General features: G+C 43.5%; 1 pseudogene; it reads right to left on the bottom strand.

Moving 5' to 3' along the window:
- Positions 1–2377: 2377 nt before the first annotated feature.
- LOC148534581 (5S ribosomal RNA) lies at positions 2378–2497 on the bottom strand (annotated as a pseudogene).
- Positions 2498–19761: the final 17264 nt, after the last annotated feature.

The following is a 19761-nucleotide window of genomic DNA, read 5'->3' as shown; positions in this document are numbered from 1 at the left end:
GCAGTAGTTCATTATGTCTACAGCGGCCTGAGCAACGCCCGGCAAATAAATGAATTGGTACCCCGCAGTTCGGGATACAACACTTGCTCTGTCTTACTCTATTCCCAAATTTGAATCAGGCCCATAGTACTTAGTTGAGATGAACAATGATATTAACAAAGTCATGTAGAAATCAATCTCGTCTTGAGAACTGTAGGGGTCCGATGACCATTACAACTGCCATCCAGGAGACTCTCACCCCCTACGGCTTACATTTGCCTCTGTAATGTATCCTACTCCTGACACAGGATACAGGACAGTACTGCTGACAGGTGGCCTGCCCACTAAGCCTTGGAGAGAGATAAAGTGAATGGAGATAAAGCTCCAACCAAAATGACAGTTAGGAGCTGATTGGTTGATACCAGTGGCGGCTCCAGAAGTGGGGCTGCAGCGCAGTCCAAAATTCAAATAGGGGAACCACACCAACTGCCAGTTGGTGTGGCTCCCTTATTTGAATTTTGGACTGCGCTGCATCCCCACCTCTGGAGCCGCCACTGGTTGGTACTGTGGGATGTATTCACTAAGCCTTGGAGAGAGATAAAGTGAAGATAGATAACAGTACCAACCAATCAGCTCCTAACTGTCATTTTTCAAACACAGCCTGTAAAGTGATAGGAGCTGATTGGTTGGTACTTTATCTCTCTCCACTTTATCAGCCTGCCCCTTGAGCCATTGCTGGTGGTGGTGTAAAAGATAACATGAAATTAAATTCCTTATTTTATCAATAAAATGCAACAAATTATACATTCAGACCATTTCTGGTAAACATTGCTGTAATACCTATGTATGAGAAATTATAGCGCCAAGGAGAAATGAGATTCCTTCAATTAGAGTTAAAACCCGTCATTCAGATGATCAGTTTTTTTAAAGAAAAAAACAAAGCACTCCCCATAGGTGTGGGTGTCAGCTTATCAGTCGAAATATTAACAATGGTGATTTGTTAAGAAAAAAGTGTATAAATAATAAAACTGATATATAGCGCACTGTGCTAAGTAATCACAACCAAAGTGTAAATGATACTGAACAATATCAATATATAAACATAATGTGCAATTATCGCAATGTAAAGTGTATAACGTGCATTAGTAATAAATATGGTGAAAATCAATTCTTAAAAAATATATATAAATTTAATTACAAAAAACCCTGAATATACAAGGCATCAACATACAATAGAAATAAAAAATGCCACTGACAGATGTTAAAAAACAGTTAGCATAAAGGAATAAAAACGGGGGAGAGAGGAAATAAATAGGGAATGGCTTATCTGGATATTAAAGGTAAGTTCATGGAAGGCGGATTCAGGAGTCTCCAACGCGTTTCGTCCAGTTGTTGGACTTCTTCAAGGGATGTGTAACTCCTGTGGGGTATCTGGTATAAATACCCACATGCTGGGAATAGCTGAGCAGTGATTTCCGATTGGAAGTGACCTCACTTCCGGTTTACGTTAATTAGATATTCGTTATACTATGTAAAACCAACCATATAGTTATAAAATTGCTGGATAAAATTGCTGGATAACAGAATCGCTCTTATAGAAATAAGATTCTGTTCATAATATAATAATCCCGGGCATCACGTGGTATTAGCCCATCTCTTTATTTCCTCTGAACTTGCTTCCGCCCACACGAGCGCTGTTTTCGGGATCTGATGAGGTATTTCCGCCCTTACATCTATGTCAGGTGGCCTGAAGGTCAGGTTTTTCGATATCCACTTCCGGTATGTTGGTGGCCATCTTGCTACTCATTTTGCGAGCGGCGGACATCTTGGTGCTCATGTGGGGCTACGGACTCCATCTTGATATCAGATGAAAATATAACGGCGGCCATCTTGGTACTCAAGATGGGCAGCGGTGTCCATCTTGCTTTTCAATAGTGATCAACATTGACCATCTTAGTACTCCTATTTCTTATCATTAACGATGGCCCAAAAGATTCAAAGTTCAGCAATCTAAATAAAAATAACATATATTAGTATCAATAAATATAACTTTAATACTATAAGGGAAATATATTACGATGGACCCATGAAATAATATAATGAACTAATTAATTAAGCTGATCTAGAAAGGGGATCTAATGGGAAGGTATAAGGGGATAATCGAATGAGAGAATAATAAAATAAGGGCAGGATTAAGTCTTCCTAAATAGCAAGCCATCTTTATTAAAGTTCATTGCAGAAAGTTTTTTTTCTTCAATTTCCAATGGATAATTCTTCTTATATATGGAATTTCTTCTTATGGTCGATCTTTTCTTTGATGGAATTCAGCATTCTTCTGTTACAGGCTCATGATACAAATTATGTAAAATGATGGTGCAAATAATGTGAGTCCTATAACATACTACAGTTCCTGGTCTTCCCTGCTGGTCTCCCACCCAGGTACTAGCCAGGCCCATCACTGCTTAGCTTCCAAGATCCTGACGAGATTGGGCGCTTATAATGAGGTATGACTGTAGAATAATACATAAAGGATACACTAGCTACCATCAGTACATATCTACAAGAATGGTGCTATCTCGTAGCTATCATTAAAGCCTCGCGGGGTCATTGTATCCAATTCGAAGATCCAATACATTTCTCTTTTGGATAGCTGGTTTGCCAGGTCTCCGCCTCTTTCTCCCAATAGTACATGTTCAATAGATTTGAATGTCAAGTCTTCTGGATTAGAATTATGGTATTGTGTAAAATGATGAGATACCAAATGTCCTTCAACTTTGTTCTTTATATTTCGGATATGTTCTTGTATCCGAAGCTTGACCGGTCGCTTGGTTTTGCCTACGTATTTGATTCCACAGGTGCATTCCAGCAGGTATATCACCGATGTAGAGTTGCAGTTCAAATTAGGGGTGTGCACCGGCCACTTTTCGTGTTTTGGTTTTGGATCTGGATCTTTCTTCGTGTTTTGGATCTGGATTGGTTTTGCCAAAACCACCCTTCCGTGTTTTGGGTTCTGGGTTTTGTGTTTTGGATCTGTATTTTTTTGAAAAAAAGCATAAAAACAGCTAAAATCACAGAATTTGTAGGTTTTTCTGCTCCTATGCTATTATTAACCTCAATAACCTTAATTTCCACTCATTTCCAGTCTATTCTGAATACCTCACACCTCACAATAGTGTTTTTATGTCCAAAAGGTTGCACCGAGGTAGCTGGATGACTATGCTAAGCGACACGAGTGGGCGGCACAAACACGTGACCCATCTAGGCGTGAAACTGCAGTGGCAGACAGGATGGCATTGAAAAACTAGGCCCCAAACTGTACATAATGCAAAGAAAAAAAAGAGGTGCAAGATGGAATTGTCCTTGGGCCCTCCCACCCACCCTTATATTGTATAAACAGGACATGCACACTTTAACAAACCAATCATTTCAGCGCCAGGGTCTGCCACACAACTGTGGCTGAAATGATTGGTTCGTTTGGGCCCCCACAAAACAAGCTGGCAATTAATCTGTCCCTGCACAAACTGGCTCTACGGAGGCAAGATGTCATCCTCATCCTCCTCATCCACCGATTCCTCACCCTCTTCAGTGTGTACATCCTCATCCTCACAGAGTATTAATTCGTCCCTGCTGGAACCACAGGTCCCTCTGTACGTTCTGGAGGCTGGTCTCCCTGGAAGAGTTGATAATTCATTTTATGAACATCATCTTCTCCACATTTTGTGGAAGCAACCTCCTACGCCTTTCGCTGACAAGGTTCCCGGCTGCACTAAACACTCTTTCGGAGTACACACTGGAGGGGGGGCAACTCAGGTAAAATAGAGCCAGTTTGTACAGGGACCTCCAAATTGCTTCTTTTTCCTGCCAGTACAGGTACGGATTGTCTGACATGCCTACTTGGATGCTGTCACCGATGTAATCCTTTAACAGACAGACGCACGCTTGTCGCTGCTGCTTTGAGGATGCAAGTGCGGCTACAGCCCACACAATTCACAAAGACAGAAAAAAGAAGAAGAATATTTTTATTGTTTGTGTAGCACACTTTGAGGGTGTCACCACCCTTTAACAGACAGACGCACGCTTGTCGCTGCTGCTTTAAGGATGCAGGTGCGGCTACAGCCCACACATTTCACAAAGACCAAAAAAAAAAGAACAATATTTGAATTGTTTGTGTAGCACACTTTGAGGGTGTCACCACCCTTTAACAGACAGACGCACGCTTGTCGCTGCTGCTTTAAGGATGCAGGTGCGGCTACAGCCCACACAATTCACAAAGACAGAAAAAAGAAGAATATTTTTATTGTTTGTGTAGCACACTTTGAGGGTGTCACCACCCTTTAACAGACAGACGCACGCTTGTCGCTGCTGCTTTGAGGATGCAGGTGCGGCTACAGCCCACACAATTCACATAGACAGAAAAAAGAAGAATATTTTTATTGTTTGTGTAGCACACTTTGAGGGTGTCACCACCCTTTAACAGACAGACGCACGCTTGTCGCTGCTGCTTTAAGGATGCAGGTGCGGCTACAGCCCACACAATTCACATAGACAGAAAAAAGAAGAAGAATATTTTTATTGTTTGTGTAGCACACTTTGAGGGTGTCACCACCCTTTAACAGACAGACACACGCTTGTCGCTGCTGCTTTGAGGATGCAAGTGTGGCTACATCGCACACAAGTCACAAACACATAAAAAATTTTTTTTTGATTTTTTGGAGCACTTTGAGAGTTACAACACCCTTTAACAGACAGACGCACGCTTGTCGCTGCTGCTTTGAGGATGCAAGTGCGGCTACAGCCCACACAATTCACAAAGACAGAAAAAAAAAGAGCAATATTTTAATTGTTTGTGTAGCACACTTTGAGGGTGTCACCACCCTTTAACAGACAGACGCACGCTTGTCGCTGCTGCTTTAAGGATGCAGGTGCGGCTACAGCCCACACATTTCACAAAGACAGAAAAAAAAAGAACAATATTTTAATTGTTTGTGTAGCACACTTTGAGGGTGTCACCACCCTTTAACAGACAGACGCACGCTTGTCGCTGCTGCTTTGAGGATGCAGGTGGAATCTAGACGGGATTTGGAACCGAGGACACACTACCTCCATCAGTTGTCTAAATCCCACTGCACTAATGTCGGATACCGGACGCACGTCTAACACCAACATAGCAGTCAAGGCCTCAGTTATACGTTTTGCTTCAGGATGACTGCTGTCGTACTTCATCCTCATCGCTTTGGACTGTTGGAGGGTCAATTGTTTAGTAAAAGTAGTGATGTTCCTACTTCCTCTCTGGGATGATGAACAACTCCCAGCAGCAGCAACAGCACTAGGAGGAAGTGGTTCTTGATCTTTCCCTATTTTATTTTTATCGGAGAAAGTTTGGTCCTCCATTTATGTTATATTGATATATATACATGCGGCTAAAGCGCACACAAACACAGAAAATATTTTTTTATTTTTGCTGGAGAGTAGTGCACTTTGTGGGTTACACCACCCTTTAAGAAATGAGCCAGCCGGCTCTTTACTTATGGGACACAGGCGCACGCTTGGCGCTGCTCCTTTGTTGATGCACGTGCAGCCACAGTGCACACAAGTCACAAACACAGAAAATATATATTTTTTTGGTTTAGAGTGTACTTTGGGGGTTACAGAACCCTTTAACGGTCAAGCCAGCCGTCCCTTTACTTATGACACAGGCGCACGCTTGGCACTACTTTGTTGATGCACGTGCGGCTACTGCGCACACAATTCACAAACACAGAAAATAATTTTTTTTTTGGTTTGGACTGGAGTGTACTTTCGGGGGTTACAGCACCCTTTAACGGTCTAGCCAGCCGGCCCTTTACTTATGACACAGGCGCACGCTTGGCACTACTTTGTTGATGCACGTGCGGCTACTGCGCACACAATTCACAAACACAGAAAATAATTTTTTTTTTGGTTTGGACTGGAGTGTACTTTCGGGGGTTACAGCACCCTTAACGGTCAAGCCAGCCGGCCCTTTACTTATGACACAGGCGCACGCTTGGCACTACTTTGTTGATGCACGTGCGGCTACTGCGCACACAATTCACAAACACAGAAAATAATTTTTTTTTTGGTTTGGACTGGAGTGTACTTTCGGGGGTTACAGCACCCTTAACGGTCAAGCCAGCCGGCCCTTTACTTATGACACAGGCGCACTCTTGGCACTACTTTGTTGATGCACGTGCGGCTACTGCGCACACAATTCACAAACACAGAAAATAATTTTTTTTTTGGTTTGGACTGGAGTGTACTTTGGGGGTTACAGCACCCTTTAACGGTCAAGCCAGCCGGCCCTTTACTTATGACACAGGCGCACGCTTGGCACTACTTTGTTGATGCACATGCGGCTACTGCGCACACAATTCACAAACACAGAAAATAATTTTTTTTTTGGTTTGGACTGGAGTGTACTTTGGGGGTTACAGCACCCTTTAACGGTCAAGCCAGCCGGCCCTTTACTTATGACACAGGCGCACGCTTGGCACTACTTTGTTGATGCACGTGCGGCTACTGCGCACACAATTCACAAACACAGAAAATAATTTTTTTTTTGGTTTGGACTGGAGTGTACTTTCGGGGGTTACAGCACCCTTAACGGTCAAGCCAGCCGGCCCTTTACTTATGACACAGGCGCACGCTTGGCACTACTTTGTTGATGCACGTGCGGCTACTGCGCACACAATTCACAAACACAGAAAATAATTTTTTTTTTGGTTTGGACTGGAGTGTACTTTCGGGGGTTACAGCACCCTTAACGGTCAAGCCAGCCGGCCCTTTACTTATGACACAGGCGCACGCTTGGCACTACTTTGTTGATGCACGTGCGGCTACTGCGCACACAATTCACAAACACAGAAAATAATTTTTTTTTTGGTTTGGACTGGAGTGTACTTTCGGGGGTTACAGCACCCTTAACGGTCAAGCCAGCCGGCCCTTTACTTATGACACAGGCGCACGCTTGGCACTACTTTGTTGATGCACGTGCGGCTACTGCGCACACAATTCACAAACACAGAAAATAATTTTTTTTTTGGTTTGGACTGGAGTGTACTTTGGGGGTTACAGCACCCTTTAACGGTCAAGCCAGCCGGCCCTTTACTTATGACACAGGCGCACGCTTGGCACTACTTTGTTGATGCACATGCGGCTACTGCGCACACAATTCACAAACACAGAAAATAATTTTTTTTTGGTTTGGACTGGAGTGTACTTTGGGGGTTACAGCACCCTTTAATGGTCAAGCCAGCCGGCCCTTTACTTATGACACAGGCGCACGCTTGGCACTACTTTGTTGATGCACGTGCGGCTACTGCGCACACAATTCACAAACACAGAAAATAATTTTTTTTTGGTTTGGACTGGAGTGTACTTTCGGGGGTTACAGCACCCTTAACGGTCAAGCCAGCCGGCCCTTTACTTATGACACAGGCGCACGCTTGGCACTACTTTGTTGATGCACGTGCGGCTACTGCGCACACAATTCACAAACACAGAAAATAATTTTTTTTTTGGTTTGGACTGGAGTGTACTTTCGGGGGTTACAGCACCCTTAACGGTCAAACTAGCCGGCCCTTTACTTATGACACAGGCGCACGCTTGGCACTACTTTGTTGATGCACGTGCGGCTACTGCGCACACAATTCACAAACACAGAAAATAATTTTTTTTTTGGTTTGGACTGGAGTGTACTTTCGGGGGTTACAGCACCCTTAACGGTCAAGCCAGCCGGCCCTTTACTTATGACACAGGCGCACGCTTGGCACTACTTTGTTGATGCACGTGCGGCTACTGCGCACACAATTCACAAACACAGAAAATAATTTTTTTTTTGGTTTGGACTGGAGTGTACTTTCGGGGGTTACAGCACCCTTTAACGGTCAAGCCAGCCGGCCCTTTACTTATGACACAGGCGCACGCTTTGCACTACTTTGTTGATGCACGTGCGGCTACTGCGCACACAATTCACAAACACAGAAAATATATAATTTTTTTAGCACTTGGGGGGAGCACCCCTGATGGACAGAGCACCCCCTGGACAACACTACAGCACCCCTTTAGGACTGGGACACTGCACAGGACTTTGGAGTGGACACAGCCCCTATGGAGAACTGACTGCACAACACAGTCCAGCCAGCCCCTATGGACTTTGAAGTAGTGGACACAGCCCCTATTAACAACAGCAGCACAGCACAACACAGCCAGCCCCTATGGACTTTGAAGTAGTGGACAACAGCAGCACTACACTACACTACACAGCCCTAACTCCCACCCTCCCTCTTCACTGTCCACAGCCGAGTGAGAAAATGGCGCCGACGCGGGTACCTTATATAGGATCCAAAACCCGCGAGACTCGGAAGGCGGGATGATGACGTTTTGCCTCGATTTCAGATCCGAGTCAGGCGGGAAAAGTCGAGCCTGATTCGGATCGGACTCGGATCGGGGGGGCTCGGGGGGGTTCGGATTTAAGAAATCCGAACCCGCTCACCCCTAGTTCAAATGAGTTTTTATCTTATATTCCTTGCTGTTCGTAGAATTGTAGAAGGTCCTTCTTTGTTTATGAACATGCTTGCAGATGTTACATTTGCCGCATTTATAGCAGCCTGGGCAATTAAAAGCCGTTCGTATTGGGGTATTGGGGTTCCTTAGCATACTGAGTGCTAGTGTGTTCTTGAGATTTTTAGCCTTCCTAAATACAATTGGAGCCTTTTTAGGGAGGATGTCTTTCAAAACTGGGTCCATTAAAAGAATTTTCCAATGTTTGTTAAAAACGTTCTTAATTTTATTTTCTTGTGCATTAAACGTAGTTATAAATGGGATAATGCTATTTTCTTCTTTGTTAGGTTGATCCTTATATTTAAGTAAGTCACATCTCTTAATAGATTTAGTTTTAACTGCTGCTTCATGCAGAACTTTTTCTGGATATTCTTTTTCTTGAAATCTGTTACTATATAACTGTATTTGTTCTTCACACGTATGAGCCTCACTGCAATTCCTCTTAATTCTGTGGAAAGTGGAGTATGGTATAGTTTCTTTCCAACTTCTCAGATGCCCACTCTTATAGTGGAGGTAGCTATTCGTGTCTACTGTTTTTATGTAATTTTTCGTAACAATTTTGTTTCCTTCTCCCATTAAGATTAAATCCAGAAATTCTATAGTATTTTCATTAATGTTGGATGTGAACTTGAGATTCATATTATTTTTCGTAATATGATCTAAAAACAGATTAAAATCCTCTTTCGGGCCTTCCCATATTATTAAAATATCGTCTATATAACGTTTGTACAATACCGTCGACCAACCATGTTGTAATCATTTACTTGCAAACATTGGGCCTGATTCTAAGTCGGACTCAAGTGGGTTTGGTGATGCATTTTGTAGATTTCAGCATTCTGTGCATGACCAAAGGAAGACATCTGTGACTGTGCATGGACCAGATCAGGCATACATACACGAATGGAGATCTCTAGTGTGTACGGATTGATCTGTCTTTCAACGGACCACACTTTTGATGAAATGGGTGTTTCTGGGGGAAATTGGGAAGCGAACATGAGATCACATAGAACTGGTCCGTGTCGTGGGAGTCACGTTGGCATGTAGGCCAACTGCCCTGTGTGCATACAGAGATGGGACTCCTGTTACAGATGGATCTTTTATACCCAGTATGGGGTGGGTGCAATTCCAGATACTATTGATGGCAGATTCGACTGTGGATGGGAAACCAGTGGACAGTATATGCTACTACGTGCAGATGCATGGATTTTCAGTAAACTCATGTGTAACATTAGCATAAGAAAGTAAGTCTGACTAAGAATCAGGTCCATTGTTTGCAAGTTTACCAAGAAACTGAAATGTCTTTTTTTCTTCTTGCATGTTAGCGAAACGCGTTGATTCAGCTATATGAAGCCCTAGAAGAGACAGAGGAAATTAGGATTGCTGCATACTATACAGCTATGAAATGTCCAAATGAGGGGCTACTACATATAGTGCGACAGACGCTTCGACATGAGACATCAACGCAGGGTGAGTAAATGAGATAGCTTAAAAAACATTTATTCTGAAGAGTTGTGCAAGCTTTCATTGCTCAGTATGACAATAATTTGTATGTTTGTTTAGATAATGGCCAGCACAGAAATATATTGGATGGGAAGTATTATCCTCTATTATGCGGTCAGACCCCCGAAAATGCAGTTTTGGGGGTTTGACCACATTTCTCATATGCACTAAGCTTCAGAAACCAAGGCTTTCCACTGCCTGGAGCCGGTGGGCAATGCCATCTTCAGATGACATTGCCCAATACAAGCCTATGGGCTTCTTATCGCATATTGGAGCTCATTCAGACCCACTCGCTAAGATGAATACGCTCGCTGCTGCCGATGGTATGCATTGTGTATGCATTGTGCGCAATACATTCGCTCGCTGCACATAGACAGCCCAGCAGAGTGAATAACAGTGGAAGCTGTTTGTAGATGGTAACAAGGGCTGGCCATTAAAAACGGGGAAGTGGAGGTGCAAATGCAAGCATGCCTGAGCATCTCAATGGCGTTTTAGAGGTGTGCATAATTATAGGACAGCATCATAGTACATGTCACCTGGCTTGTTATTACACTGAAGTGCTTGCAGTGCTTGCAGCAGGGTATGGTCAACCTCAAGCGCTGCAATCACATCCGATGTACCGATGGTTGCATACACTTCCTGGACGTGACGTGCATCTTAAGACAGGCTGATGGGTGTCTGCATACACTATGTGATCACTCTCTAAGAAATACTGGGCATGCTAATGCATTGTGCCTATGCAGTTTGCATACACATCATGTGAGCGTTCGCATCTAGCGAGCGGCTCTGAATCAGCTCCATTGACCTTAGAGGCATCCAATCAGAACCCTCCCAGTGTCCCTCGCGGCATGCGCTGCATTCTGCGCCTTCACAGGAGGATGTCAGAGGGCTCCTGGATCATAAAACGTAAGCCCGTTTTCACAAAGGACAGCTCTTATCGAAAGAGCTGTCCTTTGTGATTTTCTTCATGCATACCAGCGGTACTAACGCCAGCATACATGAGATGAGTGGCGGGATGCATCGCATGCAAAAAGCGGTACTTGATGCATCCTGCAAACCTTGTCCTACAAACAAAGTAGCAAATGCCTAGTCACCAGGGGTGCCGAGAGGGGGGGGAAGCGGGTACAGATTACTCAGGCCCGGGCTTTCTGAGGGGCCCGGCGCCGCTCCCCCTCCCTTCTCTCTCTCTCTCACAGCGTGTGCTGAGCTGCAGTGGGAGACTGCTCGTGGCTGCTGAGCAGCAGCCACAGCAGTCTCCTTTGCCTGTGGGTGGGGAGCGATCACACTGATCGTGGCCACCCTGGCTTTGCGCCGGGCTGAGGGGCTTACAGCGCCCCCCCTCCCCGGTGCACGGCGCTGCAAAACTTGGTTTTTTTTTGCTCGAAGGGGCGTGGCCATGCCTCCCGCGATTAGGCCATGCCCCCTCTGTACCTGGGCCTGCCGCAGCTCTTTACGGCCCCGATAATAGCCCCACAGTATAATAGCCCTCACATGGATATTTAGCTGTCAATATAAACAATCATATAGTAGATTTTTCCACATGGGTCTAAAGGAGCGTAGAAGAGAAAACAGGCAGGGCCGCAACTAGGGGGGCTAGAGGTGCACATGCACCACGTGCTAGAATGCAGGGGTTGAAAAAGGGCTGACTCACGGTGGCTGCAGATTCAGAAAACGGCCATCCAAAAATGGCCGCCGCCAAGGAGGAGACAGATTCTAGAGATCCTTACTGTACCTCTAGTGTCTGTCTCCTCCTTGGCAGCGGCCATTTTTGGATGGGCATTTCCAGCAGATTCCATGCAGACTAGCCGTCCGCATGGACTCTGCTGAAAACGGCCATCCAAAAATGGCCGCCGCCGAGAAGGAGACAGACACTAGAGGTCCTACTGGACCTCTAGTGTCTGTAGGCCAGCGCAAGTGCCGGGAGAAGATGCTGAAAGCTGCATTTTCTCCCGTGAAACCCTCTGGCAACGTGCAATAAACCCCATAGCAACCAGCATGAAACCCCCTGGCAATGAGCATGTAACCCCCTGGCAACAAGCATGTAACACCCTGGCAATGAGCATGTAATTCCCTGGCAACGAGCATGTAACCCCATGACAACGAGCATGAAACCCCATGGAAACGAGCATGTAACCCCTGGCAAAGAGCATAAACCCCCTGGCAACGAGCATGAAACCCCCTGACAACAAGCATGAAACCCCCTGGCAGCGAGCATTAAACCCCCTGGCAATGAGCATAACCCCCATAGCAACGAGCATGAAACCCCCTGGCAACGAGCATGAAACCCCCTGGCAACGAGCATGGAACCCCTGGTAATGAGCATAAAATCCCTGGCAATGAGCATGAAACCCCCTGGCAACAAGCATGGAACCCCTGGTAATGAGCATAAAACCCCTGACAATGAGCAGGTAATTTTAATGTAATTTACAAGCTTTACTGTGGGGAATAACATGGTGTCGGGCAAATATGTAAGTGGCACTTTGGTAGTAGGCATTACAGTGTGTGGCATAATGTGTAATGGGCATTATTGTGTGTGGAATAATGTAAGTCACTATACCAGGGACGTCTGCCTAGTGCACTGCATTATGGAGGAGCAAGGGCAAAATCCAGGTACAGCAAGGGAGGGGGCGCAAAATTGCTGTCTTGCACCGCGTGACAGATATCCTAGTTTCGGCCCTAAAACAGGCATAACCATCTCTACCCTGAAGTATACGTTCCTAGCAGCCTGTTATTGCTATTTACTTGTGTTATCCTTCAGACCAAGGCCCTGATTCAGAGCCGCTCGCTGACGCTGCCCGCACGCTGGGATTGTGGGCGTTTCTTTTTTTTTGTTCTCCAGCCGCTCGCAAAGCTGTGGGAGACCACCCACAGCTTCTGTGAGCTGCCAGGAGACCATCGCGATAATCGTGACCATCAACCTTGTGACGAGACCCTACAGTCTAAGGTCTAGACTGCCGCAAGGCCGAGTGGACTTCCTGCTTTAATAGAGCAGGAAGTCCACTACTGACATCAGTAGTGATGTCAGTAAGACCTCCCTACAAACGCCAGGTGTTCCTAAGGGACCGCCTGCATTTGTCCAGCCACCCCCCTACCTGCCCACAAAACGGGTCGAGCTGTCACTCACCACTCACTAAACTTCAGTCGCTCGGCGGGGCATGCGCACGCCGAACGCGGCGCATGCGCAGTGCCCAAACATCGGGACGCTTGCGAGCAGCTCTGAATCAAGGCCCAAATGTTTTCACCACACTCCAGCATCTTTTGCATATGTATTGGGAAATATGCCATTGCAGCTGCAATTCTGTAATCAGTTGCTGTGTGAAAATATGCAAATGTGGCAGACGCTGAGGAATGTATTGAGAAGCCCACCTGTGGCTCTGCAAATCCAAATCTCTGCATACAAAGGCGCAGCATCGGTCGCAGATCATTAAATTATTGGTCCTCCGAATAACCCAATGGTCGCGCACAATGGCTGCGGGAACTGAAATGCCGGAGCCATATGTCTTGCTAACAGGTTCGCAGACGCAGAATGTAATTCGCCCCCTGAAACGGTCACAACACGTCTAAATTTTTTGCTTACACTCCCCGTTACCTCCCCTAAATGCTTCCTGACTGTCAATCACACTGCAAGTAAATAGTCCCTGCTAATGACTGCGTTAATGTACCTGCATGCACAGTGCGACTTAGACGCATGCGCATTTTACCTATAATTGCTCAACTCCGCAAATATTGGCATAGCGTGCAACTCTCCATCAGGCCCATAGTCAAACACCACGAGCTGTATAAAAAACAACTGGCATTGTAACCTGGCAATTTGGCACAAATCATTACATTTCACATCTTTAGATTTGCGTGTATTCCAGTCATTAACTGTTTGCTTTACTTTCACCACTGTCACTGTTCCAAAACTTTAGATTAAAGATGCCAAAAATATCTGTCATTGCCTGGAAATAATGACATACATGATGTATTTTAAGAGGGGGTAACTAGTAAATGTGAAACACAGACTTATTATACTGTACCTGCTTGTCAGGCTATTAGGAAAAGTTAGTGTAATTGAAAGCTGGTGAGGGGACCACACATGTAGTTTCTTTTATTGAGCATTCCAAGTATTATAGTAATAGCTTGTCAGCCCTTGTTGGCATTAATGCCATTATTATTGGCTGCAGTGGAGAATTAGACAGTATAGACAAAAAAAGAGTCCTATATTCCTTGCTGCTCATTTACAGCCTAAGAACACTTATTGGCCATTGTAGAATAATTGCAACATGCGTAGTGGAGATAATATATGCAGCTTGTACAGATGGAGTGCTTTTATTTTTATATTAAACTAATGGCACACTTTGGCATTTGTCTGATTAATGTATATATGGTGTAGACTTCAACATTAACCCAAGTCATTCATATAACCATATGATCATACCATTGTTTATAAGACACATTTTATCTTTATACATGATCTATGTAAGATCTGTATTAGATCCCTCCTTCCTCTTAATTCTCCCTTAGCACTACCCATGCCACCTGTGCTCCTTGTCTTATGTCTATATGGGGTCTTTTTATCACAATCCTTAATGCGGTGAGAAGAGAACAACTAAATTCATAAAGTGAAAATGAATATTTCCACTTGAATTTAGAAATCCCATCAGTGCACATCCAGACGAAGAGTTGGAAGCTACCACTATCACTTTGCTTCTGAGTACTGACCCTGCAAGCGTACTGCAGATTCTCAGCAGTCGGACTGCGCATAAGTCGGTAAAGGCCAACGGTTCGGATCCCTCTCCAGTAAAAAATGCAAAAAAGTAGCCCATAGGCTACTTCTCATTCAGGACCTTGTAAATGTAACAATTTATAAACCCTGATGGAAATGGAGGGACCGTAGCAGATATCACTCTTCATACATCCTGGGGATGCTTACATTTACTGGGGTTCCAGTGACAGCACTTTCATCGGTATGACCCTAAGGTGCATATTTATTAGACTGAAATTTCATGGAGCCAGTTATCGGGGGATCCCAGCAAAATCTAAGTATATCCAGCATTTAAGATAGAGGGACCACAGCAGTTACTTCCAATATATTCCACAGTTCCTCCATTTCTAACCGCAAAGCAGCCTCCGTAGGTTTCTATGGGGGCTGCTATGCTGACTGATTTAGCCTATGGGTTACTCCTTTGCAAATTTACATCTGACCCCAATGATGTATGTGCAGGCTGATGGCAGCACATTCGCTGTACACTCGGTAACCCAAACTTGGAGACAGAGTGATAGCAAAACTGTACAAAGTAGGCTGAAAATTTGAATTCTACAGGTGCTCTGATCCACTTACTTGTAGCAGGGTCGCTTAGACATTGGGTGGTCCTGGGTGCTGGGGGGGTGAGTGCGTACACTGAAGTGCTAAAAGTCATGGGATAGCAGTATGTAAAGGTAATGGTAGGTTTGCTTCACCGTACTGTAGCCTCTCGGAGATGCCTAGACCTGAATCTGGTGTAATCTGACATCTCAAGAGTCAATTTGAACACCGGCTAAGCTGCGCATGGCAAGGCGACATGAATCGCAGTTCGCATGAAGCATGATAGTGGAAGCCCAACGGATGGGACATTCCATTTCCAAAGTTGTGCGGACATTCAACATTCCTTGATCTACGGTATCACATGTGAACCAGAAATATCTCATGGAAAGCATTACCACCCACCATGGACAGTTCTGTGTCCGACCATGGGTGCTGATGATCCTGACCAGCGGCGTCTGGCCAGGATTGTCTGGGGTAAAAGACAAGTGACACTGCCCCAAATAACATACACATTCAATGCAGCTTTGAGTTTCACTTTCAAAATCAGAAAGATCATGCAAATCATGTGATCTTGTGGAAGATAAGCCTGCTTGGTGCAGATGTGTACCAGTATATTCTCAGACAGACCCATAGAAGTATATATTGGGTGTTGAATCATAAGAGAATGGTTCAGCAAAAAACAGAGAATTTCCCTTGTGGGTGCACTCTTATATAAGACAAAATAATGTCTAAAACTTAACTTTTAATTAAATCTTTATATAAAAAATATTATAGAATTGTATATACACCAGACATTCCTGCAGACAATTTAAGCAAATGTATTGCTGCAGTATTATTCTCCTTTTATGGAGAGTATAATGATATTAACTTAATTTGGCTCAATTAGTATATAAAGCCTGTTATTAAGCAACATGTATTCCTCTTAATGTGAAAGTATGACAGCTTTCATTAATTTCCTGTTGCGTTAATACACAGGACATTTATAGAACAATAAGTGAAATAGTAAAGAGATAATTAATTAACCAATCTTTTCTTTTCCTATACAGGACCATTGTCTTATGATTCAACACCCAATATATAAGTTTATTATATTTTCCCACGGTGCACCACCAGCCACATTTGGATTGGGTAGGATTCTTCACCCCACTTTAATGATTCTTCACCCCACTTTAATGAGTGACATAGCTCAAATTATAATTATTATTATTATAATTATCTTTTTCCTGTGCAGATTCAACAAACCCTTCCCCAGAGACCCCATAGAAGTAGACATGATTACACACATACAGATTTGTTGGTCATACTCTGGGCCTGATTCAGTAATGTACTCTAACCCAATGGTTAGCGCTCAGCTCTGATCGTTGGAGGACTGCACATCTGCAGGATGTGGACTGTGCATATGCAGCCCTCCATCTGCGAGTCCGCTCGCAGTGTCTCCCAGTGTCAATCAGGCTGCAGCGTCGGGGGGGGGGGGGGGGGGAGGTTGGGGTGGAGCGGGGCGTTCCTGCACATTGTTGCCCCCGTTTTCCAGTAGGGATGGTAGACTCAGATTTCCTAGCCTCATAAGTGACCAGGCACCAGCTTCAGTTCACGCACCCTGGCCGAAGGGGCAGCCATAGTGATGCCCTGGGATCTCTCAGATACAGCAAGGAGGTGTCTATTTCCTCCAGACACCTCCTGCCTCATTTACATATTGTTGGACGGTACCATATTGTACAGCCCCTTCTGTGCGGCTGTGTAATACCATCCATCTCTAAATCAGGCCCTCTTGATGAATAGCATCATACTTCTACTACTTTGTGAATAGATATTTCTAGTCTTAAGTAAGTGCAGTGGCATTTTGTGTAACACATCGCTGACATAAATGTGTAAGTAAATAGGGCTAGCAGCAAGTAAAGGAATGTCCCTCGGCTCCTGTCATATGCTGGTTTGCATGGTTATCAAATTTGGCAGTAGTTTCTTGGTTATAGAGTATATGTTTACAATACAATTGGCCTTTATGACACCTGTAGGCTGAAACTAGTAATTATAAAATGCAAATCATTTGTAAGATTACTTAGATGAACACTTGTCCTGCTGCCTATTCTGTTCCTCTCTTTCAACATTTACTCCAGTATACTAACCGATATTTATGAACATATTTATTGACATTCATTAAGCAGACATTAAAGTATTAGCTTTACCTCATTATTTTCTGTTTTATTTTACTTCAATTTCTCAGCAGATATTTCACACACAAGTCATGTCATTAAGGACAGTGAAGAGCGTCGCTGTAAGCACCCTAACTGTCTTATGATTCACTACTTTTAAATCTCCTAATTAAGAGTGTAGATAGAAGCACTTTCTGGCTAGAGGGTACGGTCTAAAAATATGCATCTCTCACATTTACTTTGACACTGATAATAAAGAACGGCAAAATTATAGCTTAGTCCATGCCAGCACTTGAAAGCACTAATATTAAAATATGGTTTCAATCTAGGTGTTCAGAAATATGTTCTGTGTGTTATGCATTTAAATTGGCTGGGTGAATAATTTAACTATAAAATAAGATAATGTTCTCCTTACCTAAATGTTCCCTCCTAGATCTGCAGAATACATGTAATATATATGTATGCTAATTGTGCTTTCATATATTATTTTGTAACATTGTCTCATTCCATTTGTTTCAAGAATCCAATAGTCCAAATGTTCCAACAAATTAAAATGCAAAGTGAAGCTATTTCCTGCCTAAGGCAGTCACTTAATACTTTCAATGTTTTGTTCATTTCAATATATCAGAAATGAGGATTCTTTATCCAGCAAATACATTATGATTTGTGCGCACAGTGAATAGCATTGCTGCCTCGCAGCACAGGGGCAATGGATTTGTATGTTGTCCCCATACAGTATTATGAACTATAACACCTTTAAAAAAACTATTTTCTAATCTGTGATTTTAAACTTTTGTAGGGTGATCAGCCAGTGAATGAACATTTTCAGGTTTAGTGCATTAAAACAATGTTTGCATTTCTCAGCCAATCATAACAAGAGTCTCAATTTGTTTTAATAAAGTAAATCACATAGTTAATTCACCAGACTTGTGTGTTCATTGGCTGGCTTTGTGCTTTCAATCACTGCTAACTTCTGCATCTCTTATGTTTTTTTGGTTGTACAATTCTAACTATTACTGTAATATTTAAACCAAAAATTTTTTTTTTAAAAGTAGACATAGTAATGATGATGGTACATATCTCAAAATTGTTATACAGTATGTTGTAAATTCTACATACGCTATCCTCTTAAGCAAGAGAAATCCCTTAATTGTTCATTCACTGGGCGATTCACCTACAAGTGTATTGCAAATGTTATCTGTGTAGTATCTCTGACTTATAAAGGCTGCTAAAAGACTCACAGACCACAAAATTTTCATTTATGACGTGCAAAACGTCCACTCCACAGTGCAAAGCCACCTGTGGACCTGTTGTGCATGTACCAGCAAGGCGCATGGGTTTCATGGGTTTCATGAGGAGGTTAGGGGTTGATGTGATTTTACACGTTTGTCCAGTATGCTTCTGGTGATTGTTCCTTCTCACCGAGCACCAAGACACACTTCTAGTTTCCAGAGGAAAGTACCATGAGTGGAGAATAGTGGTGCACCTTGCAGTACACTCTATGGACTGGTGTTCTTCACAAATGACTTGGTGCAAGCTAAACAAGTTTTGTGTTAGTTCCCTTCACAGAAACTTATTGCAGAATGATCCATTCCATTAGGTCCATGTAGTCTGCCAATTATTTTGTGTGCGTTTATTTATTTTTAATTGAGAATATAGACTTTGACATTAATAAGAAAACATTTGTCTGGAGCATTAATTTCTAGCTGTGCTACCTAGAAGGCAGACAGCTATACTCACCAAGCATTCCAAGCATAACATGGGATCATACATAGAAACAGTCCCTTTAGTTATTCAGCATAGAATTGGGATTTCCATTGTGAACTACAAGATTATACATATTTGAATAATAAAAAAAACACATAACATATACCCTATAAAGGATACCTCCTATTTGTATTGCCTATGCCAGTTTGGTGGGGGACTCTCCTGGGACCTCTTTCCTCTGCTCTGTGGGGGTACAAGATGCAGTTCCATAGTTTACAGGCTAGTACTACAGTATGTAGTGCATGTGCTATGCCATATCATAACGCTGCTAAAGAGTGCTGGGATTCCGACATGTAACAGTCCAATTGTGTCTAATAGTCTCTATTAGTCCTGAAACTTTCACATGTCATAATGTGCAGGTGCCTTAGGCTGGGTACACACGTAAAGATTTTTGTCCAACCATCCAACTAGCTGATTGGTTGGAATGAAAATCTGGTAACATATGGGAGTAAATGATGATCAGCAATTTGCTCCTAAATGCCAGAAAACAGATGAAAA

This window comes from Taudactylus pleione, unplaced genomic scaffold (genome assembly GCF_031769625.1).
Source record: "Taudactylus pleione unplaced genomic scaffold, aTauple2 ptg000066l, whole genome shotgun sequence".
In the NCBI taxonomy this organism is placed as follows: Eukaryota; Metazoa; Chordata; class Amphibia; order Anura; family Myobatrachidae; genus Taudactylus; species Taudactylus pleione.
Note: the sequence above shows the minus strand (reverse complement) of the source record. Positions and strands in the feature narration are given on the sequence as shown.